Source organism: Triturus cristatus, chromosome 4_2 (assembly GCF_964204655.1).
Source record: "Triturus cristatus chromosome 4_2, aTriCri1.1, whole genome shotgun sequence".
In the NCBI taxonomy this organism is placed as follows: domain Eukaryota; kingdom Metazoa; phylum Chordata; class Amphibia; order Caudata; family Salamandridae; genus Triturus; species Triturus cristatus.
The window spans coordinates 42,317,732-42,340,426 of record NC_140586.1 but is presented as its reverse complement, the minus strand read 5'-3'; the positions used below and the strand labels follow the sequence as shown (position 1 = coordinate 42,340,426).

The window sequence follows — 22,695 nt, the reverse complement described above, 5'->3', positions numbered from 1 at the left end:
AGATTTACAGGTGGATTCTACAGCTGCAGGGATATTCTCGCTCTGTTGTGTACAAACCAGGGTCTCCAAATCGTACTAATTACATGTCGAGACACTGGAGGAAGAACACAAGGGAGGAAGAAGCGCTGGAGACTGAAGAGTATGTGTGGCTGGTGGTAGAGCACATCGGTATCGACTGCTGCCCCTCTTGTTAAGCCAGATCATCAGAGCCACTGAGGAAGACAACTGTTTGCAACCACCACCAGATGCTGTTCAGGAGGGGACTGTAATAGACTCAAGTTGCAGATGGCCTGATAAACCATAGAAGCACAACAGACTCTAATGTTCTTGCACAATGTCAGACAGGAACCTGCCGCCTTTGAAGGGGTCGGTCAGCTGACAGCTCAATAAATAGTAATTCCCCAGAATCTATTTTACAGGTAATTCACCTAGATCATTGTGGCTATCAAGGAATGGTCAATACGGAGTCGGATACAGAGGAAGGTGTGGTTTCCTCAGTTGAATTGAACAGGAAATATGGGATCCAGGCCATGAGCTTGGCTGTACCCCCAAGGTTGACGGAGTCCCCTAGTTGACCCATAGAACCCTCTTCATTCAAGGGACCTCTCATCTGCTTGGTTTCCACACTACTGGATAATCATCCATGAGATCAACCAGACTCCCCAACTTCTTGTTAGGTCTTGAGTACACTTCAAATCTATTTTTATAGATGTATTGTGTCTAATTTGTTTGGTCTTCCAAGTTGGTACACCTGCCTGGAAGTGAGCATGATGTTGGTTTTTCAAATTTGTAGATGTACGCATCTCCCGAAAAACCCCCAATGTGTTCCTGAATCATCCCAGCATCATTGATTGGGAACAGTGGGAAACTTGCTAATATATAAAAGCTACATATCACATGCCGTTTGAAAGATTGCCACCATTTTAGGTACTAAAGCAGTGGTCTTCAAATGCTGTAATGCAATGCCCCCACAGTGTAAAAATAAAAATCGGGCCCCCTCAGAATGTTTCACAACTACTTTATTAAATTGGCAATGTTTAAATAAGTCTAGACTTGTTTAAACATTGCAGTTAAGTTTTGTTCCATTTAAAAAATGCAATCAAATACATGATTGGGGAATATAATATTTTGGTCAAGCAGGCCTTATTAGTGCGTTCAAGTATCCACAGTGTGATTATGAAAAGTGTTTTTTTTTTTTAAAGAATATTTGGAATCCCCTGCCTTTTGGCAGATACTCCCAGCTAGTATATAAATGACAAAACATATTAGTGATGGCCCAATACCGAGCGGCTTATAGAAGACCCATGTACTAAAACAATGTGCCTACGCTGAGCAACACTGTATGCTTCATCAATTCGTACATTAAAAAAAATCAACTATTTGTCCTCTTCTGTAATTAAAACAAATGCACCAAAGACCACTGCATGTGGCTACCCTACCACCCAATCTCAACCATGTGTGTCTCAAACTTCGGTTAAAGAAGCTAGGAGCACTTAAAATACACCTTTTTGCCCACCTGCCTGAGAAAGTGCCCAAAAACTGCCATGCCCGACAACCTACTACACCAGATCAACCACACGGAGCTACCAGAGTTTGTCTTTTACAAGCGGTCCACAGCATTCCTTATATTATTTATTTAGCATTAGCAAGCTTTACATAAGGCTGTATTAATGTTACAATAGACACATGCCGATACAGTAAAACCCAAAAAGTTTTAGTTCTGTAAATTACAAAACAAAAGGGAATGGCAAACCTGAAGAACAGTTAAAACATATAAGCCGTAAGAGATTAGATCTAGTTCTGGGGAAGAAAAGTTAAATCAAAGGACATTAAATCAAATGTTACCAGTCGTGAAATGCTAAAAGATTCGTAGCCCCCAGCTAGGTTCAGACCCTTCACGGCAGATGCAATGCTACTAAAGTCAACTAGCACGAGGCTACTAAGACACCTCTAAAAACGTGTGGGGATTTCCAGGACTCAAAACTCTACAGTGCTTGACATCTACATAAAATTGTCACCATCACACTGGGTAGCCCTCCGACAACCCTCCTTCTTCTAGGGCGAACGGGAGACCGGGATGGCATGGCCATAGAAGAACAAGTGATGGAAACTGGACCGCCACTTCAGAAGGGCCTCTAAAAAACCTGATATTGGGGTATCATTGCTATATTTGAAACATACTAAGGTGAACGGAAAAAAAGATAAGTATGAGTTTTGCCCTTGTCAAAATGACACTCGCCTCCCAAAGGCCTTTATATGTTTTAACTTCAACCCTCACAATGTTTTTAGGTCTTGCCTGACCCAGCGCATGCGCTGGTCTGGCGAGACTTATTGAGAGGGCTCCAAAAAGTGCCACCAGGCCAGCCTAGAGCTACAGTGCGCAGCCACACGGCCGCTTTGATGTTTGATCGTGATCACTTTCACAGCGCACGGCCGCTTTGATGTTTGATCGTGATCACTTTCACTTTCGTGGGCGCACGGCCGCTTGGCATAGCCAATAGGTCTCGCTTTTGGGACCTTATAAGTATTTAGTTATGCAACTTTTGCATGGCTAAACACTTATAAAGTCCCAAAGGCGAGACCTATTGGCTATGCCAATGCTTGTTTTAATTGCATGCACTTGATAGACAAAGAAACAAAGCAACATGGAACATAGTGGTTCTACATTTTCTTCAAGATAACCCCTTCTAAATTGGCTTGCTTGCAATGTTTTACACTGTATGTATTGCAAAGCACCACTGAATATGTATTTTTGCCTCTATTTTCTCTTGGAGGTTATGCACTCAAGTCCCACTGCACAGGTTTCTTAGTTTTAAAGTATTTAACCTTTAATATCACTGTAAAATATACGATATTTTAAGGGTTGTCCATTAATTTATTTTAGAGTGGGCATGGAAAACTCTAAACACCACTGATATACAAGCACTGCTATGAGGTTAACATCCAACTCTTCATGCAACTCTCTGATACTACTACCATTGGCACTTCACCGAGGCATCATCTTCCTCCACCAAGTCCTGAACGATGCAATATTTAATGCTTGACCAGCATAACAACAACGTACTCCTGGGGCCGTATTACGGAGAGTGCCCCTAGGGCGCAAGAGGGGTATGTGCCCACTTTGCACGCCCCCAGGGCACTTTGGTATTACAGAAGGGGCCGCAGATGCTTGTGCGACCTCTTCTGTATTACTGATATCCCTGGTGCACAAAAAGCACCAGCGCTATCTGCAGGGGGAATTTCCTCATTTGCATGGGGGTGTGCTCCAAGCAAATGAATCCCTTTGCGTCTGCGCCCGCGCTGTATTACAGATGGTCCTATGGACCCTCCAGACATCTCCTTGCAGGCGGGTGCAGTCACTGACTGAACTGTCATAATCTAAATCCAGAGGAGATCCCACATCATCCCAGTCCTAGGAGATCTACGGAGTCCAAGCAGTCTGCTTTGAATTTCGCAACATGCACAACAACCCATCTACGATGATGCTCCACATATTGCAAGACCAGAATGAGAATTTTGAGTTCCGGCATCATATCAACTTTTTAAATCCTGTGCAAAAGGAGATTCCACAACAGTGTAGCCAAATCTTTTTGGACCAACTCCCTGAAATTCTCTGCAGAAAAAAAACAACCTGTAAGTATCTAGAAAACACACACCTGTTCCACCAATGCCCAACATTTAAAAGCAGTCTGGAAGCATCTACTAGCTACATGCTTGCTTACTACGGTGACTGAAATTAACTAGATCATCAATTGGAGAGGGTGACTACCCACTTCAAGGAATAATCACAACAGAAGCCAAACTGCAGGATCTGGTCCAGATGCAGTTGCCTTTCTTCAGCTAGGCAGTTGCAGGAAAAGGCCTCTTGTAGAAGTAGTATCACTGTAACTTAAACACCTTTGGAGTCCACTTCTTTGTCCTTGGTACAAGAGACAGCAGGCCCAGTCCTTTCAGTGCTCTTTTCAGGGCACAAGCAGCAGGTGTGTTCCTCTTCTCATTTTCTTTAGGTCCAGGAGTGTTCTGAAGTGGGTGCCTGGAGATACCACATTTAGGCTTGGCACAAGCTAGTGGAAGGGAATGACTCCTGGGCATGCCCTAAGTAATGGGGTCAAAGTTCCAGTCCCACTTTGAGCATTTTCAAGATGGTAGAAGTCGTCTACCACATTAAACTTGGGCTCTGAGGGCTGGCGGTGTATGTGGGGAATGTATCTTGGTTAGTCTAGTGTCCTTCCACATCTAAAACTTATGTCCAATGTGAGGTAGTCACTGTACCCCCAGTAAACCCAGAGACAGACATCTGGTGAACAGTGGATACACAAGAATTGTTTTGGCAGCCTGTTTCCCATCTTTTCAAGTGTCATCCCTGTGTTTATACGTAAACTCAGCAGACCTGACAATATAATGTTAGAAAGATGTCCACCTTGATTTGAGTTTTCCTGGCTGAGGGAGCAAAGGAAGGGCCATGCCCAGGTATCAGCTAACTTTTGCCTGTGACAGCGGAGGCCTCTTTGAAATCAATCCAGTTCTTGTGCCCAACCCCACTGGACTCCTGTCAAGGGAACACCACCACCTCACCAGACATAGGCCTTTGTTCTCTGCTCTGGGAGCAGTGTTCACACACCCTTTAAATGGGCCTCCAGAGGCTTTAGGCAAGGAAAAGGTAACTTTCAAAAAGTATTCTTTCATTAATATTTCTCAAAAATCCAACTTCACCATTGAAATGGAGTTTTAATAAACACTAAAAATAGTTGCAGACTTCAGAGCCTCAACTTCTCTGCTTGAATTCTACAATAAGCTGAAGACCTGACTTTTCAATTAATCAACCTATCAAAAGGTAGGGATAGAAACACACCCAGCTTTTGGTGCTTTTATGACAATAAATTCCTACATGATCTACTTTGAAATCTCATGCACTGTGCCTTATAGGCAATATGAGGTTATTTTGACGGGTCAAATTTGCAGTTTAAATCCACAACAGGCAGGCTATAAATGATAGGCCTGCAGTCATGTTTGCACTGTCACTGTAGGGGGTTGCACCATGGGTACTGCAGTCCACTGGTTAGCAATGCAAAGAGTTCTACCATCATCAAAAATATAGGATCCAGCAAAGGACAAAAACTTCAGGTCGTGACTGCAAAAAAAGGAAAATTTCCTACAGTGAAGTTTTAGCACGAAATAAATTCATATAACTAGGGGGCTGGTTGCATAACTCAGTCTAGAAATGCATGCAAGTAAAACATACATTTCCCCAGGCAATATCTAGAAAGGCAGAAAGCTGCTCCCCAGTGATTTCTGCAGGCATAGACCAACTGCCCAAAGCCTGGGTCTGACTTTTCCATAGACCCCCAGCACCAATCGTACAGATATTTTCTTCAAAGAGGTAAATGAATCCAGCTATGCAGATCACAACATGGCTTCCTCACAAGTGTGTGCACACTCTGTAAGGCACAGGAAAAGAGTCACTGCACCCGCACGGGGGGGAAGGCAGGGAAACTGTTGACAAAACACCATCAAGGCAATATGCACTTTGTAGAAATTCAGGCTGCAGTGTCCATGTATTTATTTAAGGTTTTATATAGTGCTAGCTAGACCCATAGGTATCCGAGCCCTTTACAGAGTGACGAGCAAGGTAATAATCATTGGTTCAAGGTTACATACAATTGTAAAATAAGGGGAATGAAAGTCAGCAGAGAAGCACACAATAATACATACAAAGAAACAATTGTAGGTACCGGAAGGAAGGAATTACCGAAATGAGGTCATAACAATTAACAATTGAGTGACCATAAAGCGCTGCCTGGGCTGGATCCTGAGGTATCCGAGTGCTGTACAGAATCAAGAGCAAGGTTATAATCATAGGTTCAAGATTAAATAAAATAAGATAAGGAAAGTAGAGTTTACAGAGGAGCACACATTTACTCTATACACAGAAAGAATTATAAGGCTATGGAGGATGGAAAATTACTGAAATTAGCACTAAGCGACCCTGGAGAGAGAGACAACTCGAACAATAAAGGTGTACACACTGGAAAAAAGGCCAACAGATCAACCGGGGTATGAACAGATCACAGGAGCCTAATAGAAATCAGGTTCAGTTTGATTCATGGGCTCCAGTATTTGTTGAGGAGATGGTGTTTCAGGTCTCTTTTGAAGCCAGGGTAGGAGGGGTTGCAGCGAATGTCCCTTGGGAGGGAGTTCCAGATGCTGGGAGCATTACCTGAAAAGGAGCGAGTCGGGTTGGATTTCTTTTTTAGTTTGGGAGGTACGAGGAAAAGAGTGGTTGAGCTTCTCAAAGGTCGGGCACTTACTGCTCTTGTGAGTTTGCTGTCAAAATAGTCAGGGGACTGAGAGTGAAGTGCTTTGTGTGTGATGCAGACAGTCTTGTAGATGCATCTTCCTTCAATGGTAAGCCAGTTTAGGGACTTGAGTGCAGGCATGATGTGTTCGTACCATTTGCAGTCTGTTATAATCCGGGCTGCCATATTGAGTACTGATCTGGGGGTGGGTGAATTTTAGGGGTCCCAGTGAGTATAGCATTCCCGTAGTCCAGTTCAGGGAAGACCTGAGATTGAACAACCCATTTAAAATCACTCGATGGGATGAAAGATTTGATTTTCTGAGGTGTTTAAGTGTGTAGAGTGCTTCTTTGGCTGAGTTATTGATATGGTCCTTCAGTGACCAATCTTTGTCCAGGGTTAATCCTAGGGATTTAGCTGAGTTGGATAGAGTGAGCGAATAGTTTAGGGCTTTGATGTCAGTGATCCAGCCTTGGATTGGGAGGTGGTTACTTTTGGGGGAGAATAGAATGATTTCCGTTTTGTTGGGATTCAGTTTTAGATGGTTGGAGTAAAGCCAGGATTGAATTTTACTCAGTATGATGTTAAGATGTAGGATGTTGCTGTGAGATTTGATTTTGTAGTAGAGTTGTGTGTCATCCGGGCATACGTGGTAATTGATCCCTGCTTGTTTCAGGATGATAGTAAGGGGTTCCATGAAGAGGTTGAAGAGGGGAGAGAATTGAGCCCTGGGGGACACCAAGAGAGACAGGAGTTGGATTAGAGAGGCAAGATTTAATTTTGATTTGTTGTGTGCAATGTTAAGCATGGCAGTTTCTGTGCTGCAACCTTTTCTGAAACCAGATTGGAATGAGTTAAGTAGGTTGTATCTGTCTATGTGTCCGTCGAGTTGTTGTAAAACACATTTCTCCGTGGTTTTTGCTACAAACAGGAGGTTAGAGATAGTTTGGAGGTTGTTGGAATCATTAGGGTCTGCCTTGTGGTTTTTAGGTCTCGGCTGCGAAGGCTGCGCTTGCGCAGTCTCGCTCCGAGATTTAATGAGTTTGAGTGACTTTGAGAAGAGGGGCTTGCACCCGCCCCTCTTCTCTCCTGTTCTCCATTGGCTGGCCTCTTAAATGCTGGCCAGCCACTGGAGAAGAGGTCCAGTCACTCCGTTGAAGCCCCGTCCTTTTCGGATCGGGGGGCGTGTTTTTTCGTTGCTTTGCGCAGGGCGTGTTTTTCTTTCCTCCAGCCAATGGCAAGAGGAGAGAAAGAAAAACACGCCCCCCAATCCGAACATGACGCTGCGTTTCTCCGAGGCATTTCTGCTTGAACTTGCCTCGGAGAAAGACGGTGTTCATGGCGTATCAGGCTCTCCAGCCCCCCCTGAGGTCGTGTTGGCAAAAGTTAAAAGTAGTGGCCTATTGAGAGGGGTGACATAGGTGGATATGCCGGAACAGTGACCCGCTTTCTCCGCGGGCACCTTTGGCTCATGTCCTCAGCGCTGATGCGCATTGAAGGAGAGGGAGGGCATCAATGCGTTAGTTGCCTAAAGACACTTTGTGACCAAGTGCTCTATTTTTCTACTTCTGTTATCCGCTTCGATTTTATCAACCTGATGAAATAGTAGTCGGTGACATGCACTTTCAGCCCATGCCGTCTGCCGAAGGGAACAGGCAGCCTCGACCGTGAGTCCGATGGGCGGGACAGCCAGGGTCCTTTGCCCGGCTGCTGCTCTGGTCTCCTCCCCCTGTTTCTCTGGGTGGCGCTGTTCAATCTCCTCCCCCTGGCGCTCGCTCCCTTGCCCGGCTGCTGCTCTGGTCTCCTCCCCGTTTCTCTGGATGGCGCTGTTCAATCTCCTCCCCCTGGCGCTCGCTCCCTCTCCTCGGGCTCCTGTCCGGGTGGGGGCCGGTCACAGTTGGGCAGCAGACCTCGCGGAGGATCTTCGGTCGGGGGCGCTGGCGGTTCCGGCCAGGGAGACGGAGTCAGTGGCGCTGCTGCTCCGGACCCGGAAACACAAAGAGGCAACGGCGGCAGCAAGGGGTTGGCGCTGGAGGAGCCAGCCCCCAGCAGCACGAAGAGGAGGGGGGCGCCGGCTACAACAGCGAGGATGAGTACGAGACGGCGGCGGCCCGAGTGGAGGCCATGGACCCGGCCACCGAGGATCAGGTGAGGCTCGGGGGTTATTGTAGGTGGACGTGTCATCGTTTACCCCCTTACATGTACTGGTCTGTGTGGTCCTGGATAGCCTTCACAGGGGATCAGTCACCGTGGAGCAAGTGAGGCTCGGGGGTTATTGGAGGTGGACGGGTCATTGTTTATGTCCCGTTACATGGACTGGTCTGTGTGGTATTGGATAGCCTACACAACTGATTGATCTGTGACCTTGGAGCAGGTGAGGCTCGGGGTATTATAGGTGGACGTGTCAGCTTGCCCCCTTACATGTAATGGTCTGTGTGGTATTGGATAGCCTACACGGGGAGTCCGTCACCGTGGAGCTGATGAGGCTCGTTGAGGGGTGGGGAGGGGGGGTTCGCTGGGGGGCAGGGGTATCATAGGTGGATATGTCATGTCTCCTTACACGTAGTGGTCTGTGTGGTACTGGATAACCTTCACAAGTGATCAGTTACCGTGGAGCAGGTGAGGGTTAGGAGTTAATATAGGTGGACCATGACTTATCATTGTTTGTCCCCTTACGTGTACTGGCCTGTGTTGTACTGATGGCCTTCACAAGGGAACCTGCCACAGTGGAGCAGGTGAGGTTCGGGAGTCTCTGGTGTTGGTATCTGTGGCTTTGTGTGTGTGGCTCTGCATGTGTGTGGGAGGCTGTATGTGTGTGCGTATGTGTGTGCCTCTGTGTGTGGGGCTCTGTGTGGGTGGCTTTTTTTGTAGGTGGCTCTATGCGTGGGTGGCTCTGTCTGTGTGTGAGTAACTGTGTGTGTAGGTGGCTCTGTGTGGGTGTCTCTATTTGTGTGTGGGTTGCTCTATGTCAATAGCTCTGTTTAGGTGGCTCTGTGTGTGTGGGTGGATGTGTGTGTGTGTGTGGGTGGCTTTGTGTGTGTGGCTCTGTGTGTGGGTGCAAATGCAATAGGTCTCGCATTTGAGAGAGATTAAGCTATTGACATTGTAAATAACAATGCCGTTTCTTTAAATGTTTTAAAAACAAAAACATAAAACAAAAATGTCATGAGCAATGCCAATAGCTCTAACTTTAACAATGCCGAGACCATTGCATTGTAAATGCTTGTTAAGTATAGGTGTGATTTGACCTAATTGAAGGGACTCAGGTACACACCCAGGGGCAAGGGAGGAATTCATGATTTTTGTCCCACACGGAGTGATTATGTGGTTTAGATAGATCTTCAGCGAAGAGTGGGCGATCACCAGGCGGGTGGTAGAAAGTATGCAGTTTGATAGGTGGGGAGCCTTTGTCATTAAGTTCAACGCCAAAGTATTCAAAGGTCGAGTATTCAGCATTCTTTAGAACAGAGAGTTGGATTGCTGTTTTCTGGATAATGGCTAGACCTCCCCCTGTTCTATTAGTCCTGCCCTATCTAATAATGGAGTACCCAGGCATAGTAAGTAGGCCAAGAATGGCTGTTGAGTGGTCCTTGAGCCAAGTTTCTGTAACAAAAGCAATGTCAATTCCCTCACTGAGGATTCTTTTGGCTATCTCAGTAGCATGTTGTGCTGCCGATCTGTAGTTGACAAGCATGCAAGAAAGGGGGCTAGGATTATCCTTAGCAGATTTAAGAGTATGGATGGTGGTATATTGCGCTGGAGGTCTGGGCGAGTAAGGAGTTTTATGGGTTCTATTTAAGCCCACTATTACTGGTATGGTGGAGGAGGGGAAATGGTCTGTCCCCTAGATATTTGGGAGGTAGGATTTGCTGAGAGCATTTAATTCCAGAGCGGCGAGAGGGAAGTAGGCACGGTAAGGTCTGTGGGCCTGCCTGCAAAGAGGAACCGTAGACCAAGGGGGGCATTGAGAGGCGTTCAGAGCACTTGTAGGTGGAGGATCGTAAGTGTAAGAGCAGGCCAGAGTGATTTGGTTTAAGAGATCCTGTCTAAGATGCACTAATTCTGTTCCAAGAGAGTTGTTTCTGCTCCAGTCGGTTCAGAATCTGTTCAAGAGATTTGCAGGAGCTTCCCGCTATGATGGTGGGTGGAGACACAGTGAGGTCTGTGTGAGAGGGGGAATCACCACATTAAGGGGATGGTCCGTGTTGTTGGGACTAGGATTGTAGATCGTCTATGAGTGATGCTTCAGGTCAATCTTGTGGGGGGGGGAGGGGGGGGGGGGGAGTGTGTCGGAAGAGTAATTCATCGATGATGTTGTCAGGATAGGTGCCTCATCGCACGGATTGCAGTAGACTTCATTAGTATTAGGGTGATTGAACATCGAGGTGAGAGCAGGAGGTGACCGTCCAGAAGGCGCTTGCATAAGGAGTGCATTGGAGGGGGAAATCGATGTTGTTGGTTGTGTCCGATGGAGACCGAGCATTGGTGAGAGTAGGAGAATATGCAGTCAATTCTGAGTAGGGGAGGGCAGGGAGCCCGAAGCCAAGGGGGGGGTTATTCTCAGAGGCCCTTTGATTGTCCCTAGTCATCGTGAGCGGAAAAGGGGTACCGCTAGGATGAAGGCCATCAGTTCTAGGATTCGTGGAGGCGGGATTATGGGAGGAGCCCGAAATCCTATGCAAGGTATGCATATTAGAATGGTTGCACACTAAGTGGGGGGCACGCAAGAAGTTGTTGTGGAGTTCAGGGAGGGCCCGGATAAAGATGGAGGATTTATAGGAGGAAGAAGGTGAGACTGTTCAGGGAGGATGAGTTCTGGAACGGGGGAGAGAGGTGATTGGGGTGTGAGCGAGGTGGCCAAAGTCTTGAAATTTCTATTGAAGATGTTGAGGTGAGGGTCAGAGGCTTGAATGAGTATATTATCAGTCCTAAGGATGGATATACCAATTTCCCCATTAAAAGAAGGTGATGGGGACGTCGTCAGTGTTATTCCAAACGGAATTGCGATTGTTTTAGTGACTGGGAGGTGGAGAAGGAAGATGTTTTTCAATTTAGTTGGATGTTTGGAATAGAAAATAAAGTCGGTTTTCTTCGTGGCATTAGACAAGCTGTGGTAGGTGTCTGTTTTAGAGTTTCCGGCTGGAGTTTCAGTAATTTATGTTTGAGATTCTTCTTAGCGTTCTTGGAGATATTCATCAGACACACGATGCTTCATGAGTTAGGGCCATAGCTCACAAGGGCAGTGTCGGGGGATTGTGGGGTCGTTTTGCTGATAACTGTATTCGTAACAAGAATAGTATTGATGTAGGATTATGCCTCGAAGGTTTCAGTTAGAGAGAGCACCAAACTGATAAGGGTTGCCGCTAAGTGTAAGATAGAGCTACAAATTGATTTATTAACATTAGGAAAAGACAATAATCGGCATCGCTATGAATTTGTCAGTAAGCAGTAGTTCTTCCAAGATGCACTTCTGTGTTGGCTGAAGACTGAGGGTTAGTCAGAAATTTCGTTCATAGCATTTATAAAGCCTGTAGTTGATATTGGAGTTTACGTTGGTGAGCGTTTGCCCAATCCAAGATGTTTGCCACTTATGTTATTTTAGTCGTCTTTCTATTACTATGAAGAGTGATTGATGGTTACCCCATTTGTTGTTGATCTTGGCGTACCTTTTCTATTGCTGTTGCTTCTTCTTTCTTTCTGCGGGTCCAAATATGGCTGACAAACGCCGGGGGGGGGGGTGGAAGAGACAGAAACCAGCACTAATTGACAGCCGCACTCCTTCGCTGTTAACCCAGGGCTGGAGCGGGGCAGGAATCAGTCAGGGATAGCGGCTCGGCCACCGGTCAAGTCAGGGCCTTCAAGCAAGGCATCCGAGCCGTGTGTGATTTATGGTTAATGTGTATAAATTGTGTGATCAAGCTAGGAGTTGCATCCCAGGGGTGTTTGACACTTGGACAACAGCACTAAAAACACTGTGATGTCAGGAATCAAGTGGTGCATTGGCCTCTGCACACCACTGACTAAAGCACATTCTGTGTCACAGGTTTCTGCCGTAGTTAGCAAAGTGGTAGCTTGGTTTGACATTTCTGCATACTTCTGATTTCTTAGAGGTCTCTGAGTAATCGCAATGACACCTTGACACTATATAAAACACGTAAACAAACAAAAGAGCGTGATGGGAATAGGCACGCCTAGTGAACCCAAGCAGAGGCCCATGCATGGTATGATAGGAAGGTGCCCAGTAAAGGGACTGGTGGAATAGCATCTAGACTTGGTCATCAGATACCGGCGCCAGTAACCACGGCAGAAACCTTTGTCACAGTGAGCAGAGTGGATATCAACAGGAATGCACTTGGCTATAGAGGTTTGCTCGTGAATGACAAGTCTATAACGGCCAGGCTCTATATGAGAGTGAAAAAAAGTACGTATCGCTAGAAAAACCCTACCCTCGTTACAAGATTTGAAATGTTAACAATAAACATCAGTTTTTGTAAAAACTTATTTTAAGCCAAAATATCGTCCCACTGTCAACGACAAATCCTGGGTGTTTTGGCCTGTTCGCTCGCATTGTTTTCAACACTCACTGCCATAGAATACACTGCAGAAGGGAAAAAACAAAGAGCTGCATGATTGGCGTGCTTTTCTTCTACAAATTTCCATCGAAGCACCCGTCTGCTTGCTATATTTTGTGATACATTTCTTCATTATGTCGAATTAAAAGCACGATTGAAAATCTTTTTCCTCCATTTCTGTGATGAAACACAGTATGAAGATTTAGTTCCCATTCAAAATATTTACATACAAACTCGACAGACGCCGTACCTGTTATTTCGCGTGGGGGAGTTTAGCTCACTCGGCCCAAACTTTCTTTTGTGCGCTATTATGGGGGCAGATGACGCCTTTGAGGCAGGAGTGCGCACAGAAATGTGGCAAAACATATTTTTAAACTGAAAACAAACGCAAGGCCCGATGATGCCTTTTTCCTATTGTTGGGGGTCTATTTTTAGAGCTCTCGCTGGGTGCTCTTGCGTGCTGGCGTTGCCAGACGTGAACGTGCGACGGCGGCGAGGCGCTCCTGCGTCTGTGTGTGGAAACCCTGGCTGCCGGCCCAGGATGGCGCGGAATGTGCGCGAATAGGGACTATTATTGGCTCGCCCTCTGGAATCTACGTGGGATCTCGGCTGCTGCTACTTCGGAGGCGGTACAATGAGCAAAAAAATGGGGGCGATTAAGTTAGAGGGGGGGGGCACAGCTGAGCACAGTCCTTACATTATTTGAGAGGTCTCTGCAGAGCTCTCGTTTGCGACGGAAACGTCAAATACTGCACATCTATATACATCAGGCGCGCAACACCCATTGGACTCAAAGGGCTTCAGCCCCCCCCCCCCCCCCTTCGTCGTGTGTGGCAGCCCGGGATGAGACAGCTTCCCGGGCACCTACACAGTCGCACTCGAACACTTCACCGGTCTTTAAAAGACCATTTGCATGTTAATGAGGCCTTCCTGTTGTTTCACCCCTTCTAAGAGCCCCTGCAGCTCCACTCTGCCTATTGCTTAAAGATTCAGCCCCACCCCCCGAAATTTTTTCTTAGCCCCCCCCCGAAATGTGCCTCTAGTTGTGCCTCTGATATACATCCATCAACATTCACCCTCGTTTGGGAATTAAGAATCACCTCTAAACAGCCATCCAGTCCACGCTCGTGGCAGAATTAATCTCGCTTACCATGCCCTCGCATTAACAATCCATCAACTGCTTCAAAACACCTCGTAGTAGATCTTAAATAACGTTTTCAGAACCCACTTGTTCTATAGCACTACTGCAGAACTTAAATACCACCAAAAATCAATCTCACCCAAAAGCCCAATTGTCATAAGAAGTCGATTCAAAACACAAGCCACTACCAAAAACAATTTAACAAACCTAAATAAAAAACAAGCATTGAAAATGCAATAGGTCTCGCCTTTGATAATCCATTTGCTTTGCTAATGGTATTGTATAGCAAAGCAAATGGCTTTAACTTAATAAAAGGCGAGACCTATTGCATTTGTAATGCTCGTTATGGGTTAGGTGTGTGTTATACAAGTGGGTAAAATACTTTTTTTAAAGGGATCAGAGTTTAACCTTCATTAAAACAACGGAAAGGTGGTATATTTTATACATACATACATATAAGATAAGATTGTCGCAAGATTGTTATTGATGGGAAAGAATTACAGAGTTAGGAGTGGCTGTATCTCATTTGTACATTTAAAAAATGTAAAACTATGGGACCGTATCTACAACAAAAACATGTACCACCAAAGAGGAGAGAAAAAAAAAAACTGAACTAAACCTATCAATCCAAATGAAATACAATCTGTAGTTAAAATCGTCGCATCTGTTGGATGGGAATATATAGCCAAAGTAGCCAAACGCTCGAACTTTGAAGAAAAGTTAACAGCCACTCAAAATTAAGCATGCGGGAGCTCCCCAACCAGTTCTGGCTTAATTCTGAATAAATCTGATGCACTGTTAGTGTCAACTCTTGTTATTGTTTTTACAATATTTACACAGTTTATTTAATAACAGCGTCTACCAGTCTTCAAGCCGTAAATTTATTTTGGAGAAAAAGAATTCTACTGATGTGACTTCTTAGGTTGAAAATTGAAGTACAGAAGGCAAGTGTAGCATATGCTATATGGAGCGACATGTTTCAACTGCTTTGTAACAGTATGAAATTGTTTACAAGGATCATAACCCAAGATTGCTGAAAGCGGTACATGCATTTTACCGACTGTTGGAACAGATGCCAATGTATTGAGGATTTAAATGCAGTTGTCTGTCCAAGAAGATGTTAAAATCCCTTAATTTCACTCACTCTTCGAGAATGCAATCAAACTCTACACAAAAGTCGAGCATCAAAATCATGGTATGAAAAAAAGATTGGCGAGCTGTTGAGGGTGACTTGTGGGGTGTGGCAGCCCTAATGAACACAGAAGGGAGTTCCAATACGTACCCAGAGTTTACAAAATAGCAGACGGAGAGTTTCTCTGGTAGAGTGGCTGTCAGTCGTTCTGCGTAGCGGACCAGGTTGTCGTGCAGGAACCAAGAGTTTGTATTAAGAAGCTCCATCTGTTTAATGCCGGCCTTGGTCACATCTGGATGGCTGTGTCCCACTGACGTAGAAAGACAAGGCATGACTTAGAGATGTGTAGAAATGGCACACCATGCTAATACTAAAAAATCTATTCAGTAAGGAGTACTCTTTACTCGTGGATTTACACCTGGAAAAGAGGTAGTAAAGAAGGGAGCAACAATGAAAGAGATTCCATAGAAGATGAGTAGCCACACTCTGAAGATGAGTAGCCACACTCTGTAGACTCTGTAGAAATAGGCGATCATCCTGTAGAACTAACCGGATCCACACAGTTCCCCCTCGTTGGTTACAATGGGGAAAGGTGTGGCACAGCGGCCAGAGTGGCTGGTGCCGGAGTGCGGGAATCACGGTTCGAAAACTGGCATCGGCGGAAGCTCAGCTCAGCATTATGTGACTCGGGCAATAGCTCACTTAATCTCCCCAATGGCCCCCAGCGTCTTCACACCTTAAGGGGTGATACGTTCACGCTTTACAAATATGGATTATTATTGCAATACCAGTGTCATGCCAGTAGGTGTGCTATGGTGCCAGAAGACCTGAGATGGGCATTAAAGGAATATTGCCTTATTAAAACAGTTTTATTTATCTGCTTAACTACGAGAAAAGAGAGTACACATAACAAAAACCCTTCACTTACTTTGAATTCAAAAAAATGATATTTACATACTTAAAAATACATTAAAAAGTGAGATAAGCCCACATTAAAATCTCATCAGAAAGGCTGCGTGAAAAACCTGCATGCATGTTTTCAGCAAGTGGAGCTAAAGAGCAAATGGGGCTCTCCGAGGGTCACTCAAAAATCTACTCACCATGGGCAACATTGATACTACAGTCCAGGTAGCATTGCCCGTTCTCATCAAACACGTACTGCCGCTGGGCATGCGCGATCTTGATGGGGTCCTTTGCAAAGAACACTTTGCAGGATGGCCTAGAAAGAATTTGGTAAGGAGTGGGTTAGGAAAACACAAGTACACGGTCGGAAGCCCTCCTTGTAGCACAGCCCAGTGTTTATGGATGCTACAGGGGGCTTTAACCTTGCCAATTCTCTACCCAATATACATTCAGACCAGCGAAATAATCTAGTTAAAGCCGTCTTCCTAGTGTGTGTCGGTGACCCTAAGTACATCCACCCCGCCAGCACTGCCAGGTCATTCTATAACACCAGAACAACACTTTCCAGTGCAGACCTTTCCTTTGACAAAGAAGTCCAATTTTTAGCCTTGTTTAGCATTATTTGAATAAATTGGCTTTACAGATCAGACAACAACCATTTCTAACAAGCATTGGCATAGCAAATAGATTTCACCTTTGAGAGCTATTGGCTTTGGCAATGTTTTGTAGCCATGCTAAACAGCAGCAGATGCTTTGCAGTGGGGCTAAATTTTGTTTTTAAAAAGCGCTGTGACACAGCCAGGCTAATGCTCTTTTTTTTATTATTTATAAAGTGAATTAAAACCCTGGATGCATCTTAGTCTTATTATTATTTTTAGCCATGCTTCACAGCAGCCTCGCCGCTATAGAGCATGGCTAAAAATCATTGTAAAAGTCAGCAATGCCGTACAGCATGAACAAACAAGCATTAAAAATGCAATAGGTCTCGCATTTACAAGAGTTTGAGCTATTAACATTGCAAATGGCAATGCCTTTTATTTTGGTTTTTAAAAGATAAATAAACGGCATTGTTATTTACAATGCCAATAGTTTAAACTCGCGTAAACGCGAGGCCCATTGCATTGCAAATGCTTGTCTCGTGCTGGAACCGTAATCCTGCCTTCCTGTCCCTGCCTAGAGGGCAGCTGAGGAATGAGTTTCCCGGAGATAAGACCCGATTTATTATGAGGTCTTTGAACTTGACATGAAGGCCCCTTGATGTTTACAATCCCCAGGGATCGTGGGGTTATGGCCTTCACAGATGCCTGCCAGAAGCTGTTTAAATGTTAGCTGTATCTGGGTCCGTGTGCACTCATCATAGGGCCTAAACACCACAGGAGTGTGGGATTCCACATCGGTGCTCTTCCATCACTTTCACAGCAGATTCCTCATAATCCTCTAGTGACTCTATGAACCTCCCCATGTTAGACAACAAGTCACGATATAGCTGCATGCCCATTGTGCTGTCACCAAGGCATATTTGTTCACGTGACTGTGTGAATGGGTTTTAAATCACGCAGAGTTCGAATAATTGACTGCCCATTCACACCCAATAATTGTGCTCCATAACTTCACAGTACAATGCCCCCCAGCAGGAACACGGGAAGCCCCCCAACCACTGCCCTCTCACTCGGGACTTAAGTCAGAATCAAACAGCACCTTGAAGGTGAGGCCATGTGCAGACCTATGGAGTTATAACATCCAGAGATAAATGTAATCAGCTCCCCAACTCAGCAGGCTACTTCACGTGACATGTCTGTGTCATAAAGAATATTGACATAGATACAGAGTAGACATGGCATCCATGAGCATGTTGCTGAACCAGGGATAATAGGAATAAATGCACAAAACGCACCCTGAGATGGGGCACAAACCCCCAATGTCTAGATGTGCTACTTAAAGAAGGAAAGGTTCGCCTGCTCCCCCACCCCGGGGCTGCATCAACCTCCCAGTGTGTTCTTCCTATCGCCCGCCCCCGAGGGACCTCTGCATAACCCGAAGACATTGCTCCCTGTATAGCGCCTCCTCATCCCTCCCCAGACAGTGCTTCACCCCTAGACACCCGGGGCCTAAACGCTGCACTCCCCAGCCGTGGGTGTAGCGCCCACCAGTGCCTGGCACTGCAATCCCCCATACTCCTCCACTTCCAGATGTGGCAGGAATGCCGAGGGATTCCTCGGAAGCCCACCCCACCCCTTCCACCTGGGGCCGAAGAGAAATGAGGATAGCGGGAGGGGAGAAACCCAGATGTAATTAGCCTCCAGGTGATGTACACCTTGTCTGTGCCCATGGCACCTCCCTTCAACATGTAATGAGACCCGACGCTGCCTCTCCCCAGTGCCCCCTGCCCCCACCCCTCCCCCAGCACGCCTTCGTTCCCCTCCAACCCCAATCAATGTGTGGCAGTCTGTCCCGGGACCACCCGCTGCACCACACCCGGACAAAGTCCACCTCCCCGGACATCTAACAACCTGCCCAGGACCACCAGCTGCCCGTCCACACCGAAAACCGCACCCCATCCCACCGGCCCAAAGTCGACAGTCCCGCCCACAAGGCCCATCGCCCCCCCTGGGGTCCCGATCCCGCCTATTATTGGCTGTTTAATAACATTCCGATCCTCCTTTCGCAACCTCCACAGTGAGCCTGCAACCCTCCGAGAAACAGTCCCCCCTCCCAAACTCTACTCCTGCAACCAACCCCCCCAGGCGCCATGCGACTTTCACACATCACCCACCCATCCAAACCAGCGCCGACACTCCGGCCGTCCCACATCAAATCCTCCATACTGCCCCTTATCCTCCACAGCTAGCCACATGCCAGCAGGCAGAGCCCAGCCCGGCAAAAACATCCATCCTCTCTGAATGGTGCTCAAACCACCGCCAAGCCTCCTCCCAGCCTTTGCGCATACCCCACCAGCCGAGGAACGCCCACCTCCCCTTCACGCCCCATCCCGCACCCTCCCACGTAGCACTCCGACCCCCAAAACCCACAACGCCCCCCCTCCTACCCTCAGCCGATCGCCCCCGCTTCCTTCACCCAACCATCCCACTCCGCTCACACCCCAGAACAACACCTTTGCCACTCCGTCCGATGGCACCCTGACCCCTTCGGGTAAAGTCCGCGTTATATAAAAACGCATAAAATAAACTCCCGTGTCGTCCTCCCTTCCCTTTCAAACTCCGCCCGCTCCCACGGTTACCCCCCTCCCCCTCGAATTTTACTCCGTCCTTTAATTTCTTGCACCTATCACGAAAGTCTAGGCGACCACAACGCCAGTCACCGCAGGCATTCCAACACCGCGTCAACCCTAGATCGGCAACCAAGCAGCCCACGCCGACCTCCACAGACCCCAACCACCTGGTGGCTCCATCACCAACACACCCATCCCCACAAATGTGCCTTGAGGAGGAAATCCACCCTCGGCCGGGGACCTCGCCAGACGAGCCACAATCGGTGAAAGGTGAGCTAGGCGAATATACAACAATACTCAGAAATATCCTGCAACTATTTCCCTTAGCACTTTATTAATGCCCCATAACGTTCTTGCCGTTTATTACCATTTCAGTTGGTAATATTAACCCCGTCAGCTGCCCCACATATCTCTCCCACCCTCTCCCCTGGGCAACGGCACCTCATCCCTCCCAAGGCCCACTGCTCCCTGCCCTCCCTCACCTCACACTCTGTAGCAGCAACACGTGTGGTAAACTTTACGATTCACAACCTGGAATGTAGAATGCACAGCATGGCTCGAGCGCATATAAACACAAGCGTTCGCCATGACGTTTTCATTTGGCTTTTTCTGCCGTGGCCTCGCCTGCCAAAAGGTTTCTTGTCTTTATGGGGCCATGTATTTGGCCCCATAAAGATAAGAAACCTTTTGCGACCAACGCAAAGCAGGCGAGGCCATCCAAATGGGACGGCTCGAAAAGCCAAGCGAAAACGTCACCGGCACCTCTTCTTTCCCAATGGCTGGCCGCCGTTTACCATAAACGGTGACGCCGGCCAATGGGAAAGAGGGGCGGGGCTTAATGCCCCTTATTGAAAATACCCTGTTAACACTAAATCGCCAGCAAGACTGCGCGAGCGAGACCTAAAAAAACATATCTTGTGTTCCTACAGTACATATTCCCACCAAAGAGCCCAAAAAGGCAAGAACCAAACAACCTTCAACCGTGCAGAAATCTATAAACAAAAAAAACCAGCAGCTACCTCGCTAGCAACCGAAAATATCAAAGCACCCCAAAAAACCACTCACAATCCCCACAAACCTCAAACATACGGACATTCCAGTCAAACAGATAACAAATTCCAACATTGTTACAGCAGCAGAATCTCAGCGGCAAATTTACCTACAATTGCCTAATTGTACCAAAACACAATGTTACCAAAAAGCAGGATAACACAACCTGCAACTAGTGAATTTCTCCATCAACCCCAAAAACACTACTTATTAAAAAATTACTGTATAAAAGTTTATAAATCCACCGATTCCCAGCTGAAGAACGACTGGAAAAATCCTCCAAATCACAGAAAATAAATTCCAATAACAAAACTATAAACCCACTGGACATAATCAAATCACGAAATTGTACGTATTGGTAACATACCAGCAACCTGCAGTTACTGCAATACAGCAACAACCCAGCAATCAGCAACCACATGCTCATGTCGAAACGAAAGACAGTAAAAATACCAGTCCAAAACGTGTGAATCTTATTACCAGTTTGCACATACCGAATCATATCAGTAAAGTTGAACTACTAAACCCCAACAGCATGAAAAAATCCAACTGCTATTGAGCCCCAGCATCAAATCACAAGCCACATCTACCAAGCACACCTGATCCTACAGAGCCTTGCCAACAAAGACATAACTTATTCCAACCACATCCCATAATTCAGAAACTAAATCCCACAGACATCTAGGCTACTTCAAATTAATTACATCACCAACCTGCAACAACAGAACCACACCATCCTACCAGAAACCCAGAGTAATGGAATCTAAACATCTCATAGCTACTAAAGGCCACCATTTAAATACTCCATATGCGGACACTAAATTCCCCGAATGATAGATACAGAATAAAACTAAAACCAATATGCAGAAGCTATCAAACACCACCAAAGCACTTTCCGAACGACAGTGAACCACAGACCTTAAACCATGGCTAGACAACGGATTTGCACACCTCCACATAGCAGCTAATTAATCATCCTGTAAAGAAACCTGCAGCTCAAAAATAAACTCCAAAGTAGGTCTCCAATGTGCAGCTACCGAATCACTCAAAACACCATCTACCGTTGCTGAATCAAAGCCATAATCTGTTATGTACTGATCTCCAACATCCCAAAACAACCAAACCCCCACCAACAAGTCGCATCTACTGAAATCCACAAATAAAACTCCAACCGCAGCTACTGAGTCCCACCAATAAGTCCAAACCCACAGCTTCTCAATCCCAACAACAAACTAAATTAGTAAATATGAAATGCGAACAAGAAATCGGATGTTACAAATCCCATCAACAACCCACGAGTGACAACACCTCCCAGACATCAGGCAAAACGTACATGTTCCAAAAATTGAAACTGCACCAAACTTGCAGCAACGTAAAGAATTGTTGCTGAAATGAGCAAAACCTGTATTTCAGGATCTGGGTGCATCCAGTGCTGCTCTGAAACGGGTGCGACCTTCATGGCCCTACAAGCCATGTGACTATGGCTGTGGCTGACTGTTAACTGGTATTTTTTTTTTTGGAAGGGGAGTCAATGTTTAGTGTGTTTAAAATGTAGCCATGTTTTTAAGTAAGGGTATTGCTTCTAGAGGAGTCTTTGTAACATATAAAAGATTCTGGTACCGCAAGGTCTAGAAATGGCCTTACCACGTGTCACACCACTGCGTGAGGGAGAAAATGGTGTGGATAAAATGACAACAGGGAACCCACAAACCTCAGACTCCCACCCACAAACCCTGAATTAAAATCCCACAGCCATTTTCGCCAATTTATTTATAAATTCCACTCACAAATCCTACTACCCACGTCTGCATAATCTCAGTCAATCTGTCCAAATCATTACTGTCTAATTCCACCAAGCTACCACCTAATTTTCAATTACAACGAACAACTAGTGGCAACAATCTTATTTAAAAAAAAAGACCATGTGCAGTAATCACTACTATCCCTACCTTACGTTTGGAATGGGAAGGCTACCTCGGGGAGTGACTGTGGCCCTTCCCCTGGATTTGGCGCTTTCATAAACCTACTAATTGTGGATGTGCTGGGGTTGATACGGTTAACCCTCGGGCAACCAGACTTTTGCTCACCAGAGCGCACTAGGAACAATTCCACAGTAGAGCAAAATTAGGGTTGGTTCGGTGAACAGGCATGAACAGTACCATTATTTTTTAGCCAGACCGCGCCATCTAAGCGAATCCACACACTGAACATTATGTACAATACCTCCTGTGTGTTATCAATTTATGGTATACTCCCTCTATTCTGTAATAGCTTCTACAATGGAGAAATGGTTGGGTACAGTGCCCTTTCCTCCCGGTGACTGGAGGCCTATTCGTCAAACAGGTCGTTCATGTGCTCGTTACCTCCTGGAG

General features: G+C 46.1%; 1 protein-coding gene across 1 annotated transcript in view; it reads right to left on the bottom strand.

Annotated features, from left to right (window-relative positions):
• The window catches only part of NR4A1 (nuclear receptor subfamily 4 group A member 1), an 85,341-nt gene that overhangs the window by 39,823 nt on the left and 22,823 nt on the right, over nt 1-22,695 (bottom strand). Inside the window, exons 2-3 of the mRNA XM_085600353.1 lie at nt 16,242-16,360; nt 15,292-15,451 (exon numbers count right to left, since the gene is read on the bottom strand). The gene's annotated coding sequence lies outside the window, so the exon portion shown is untranslated. The remainder of the gene's footprint in view (nt 1-15,291; nt 15,452-16,241; nt 16,361-22,695) is intronic.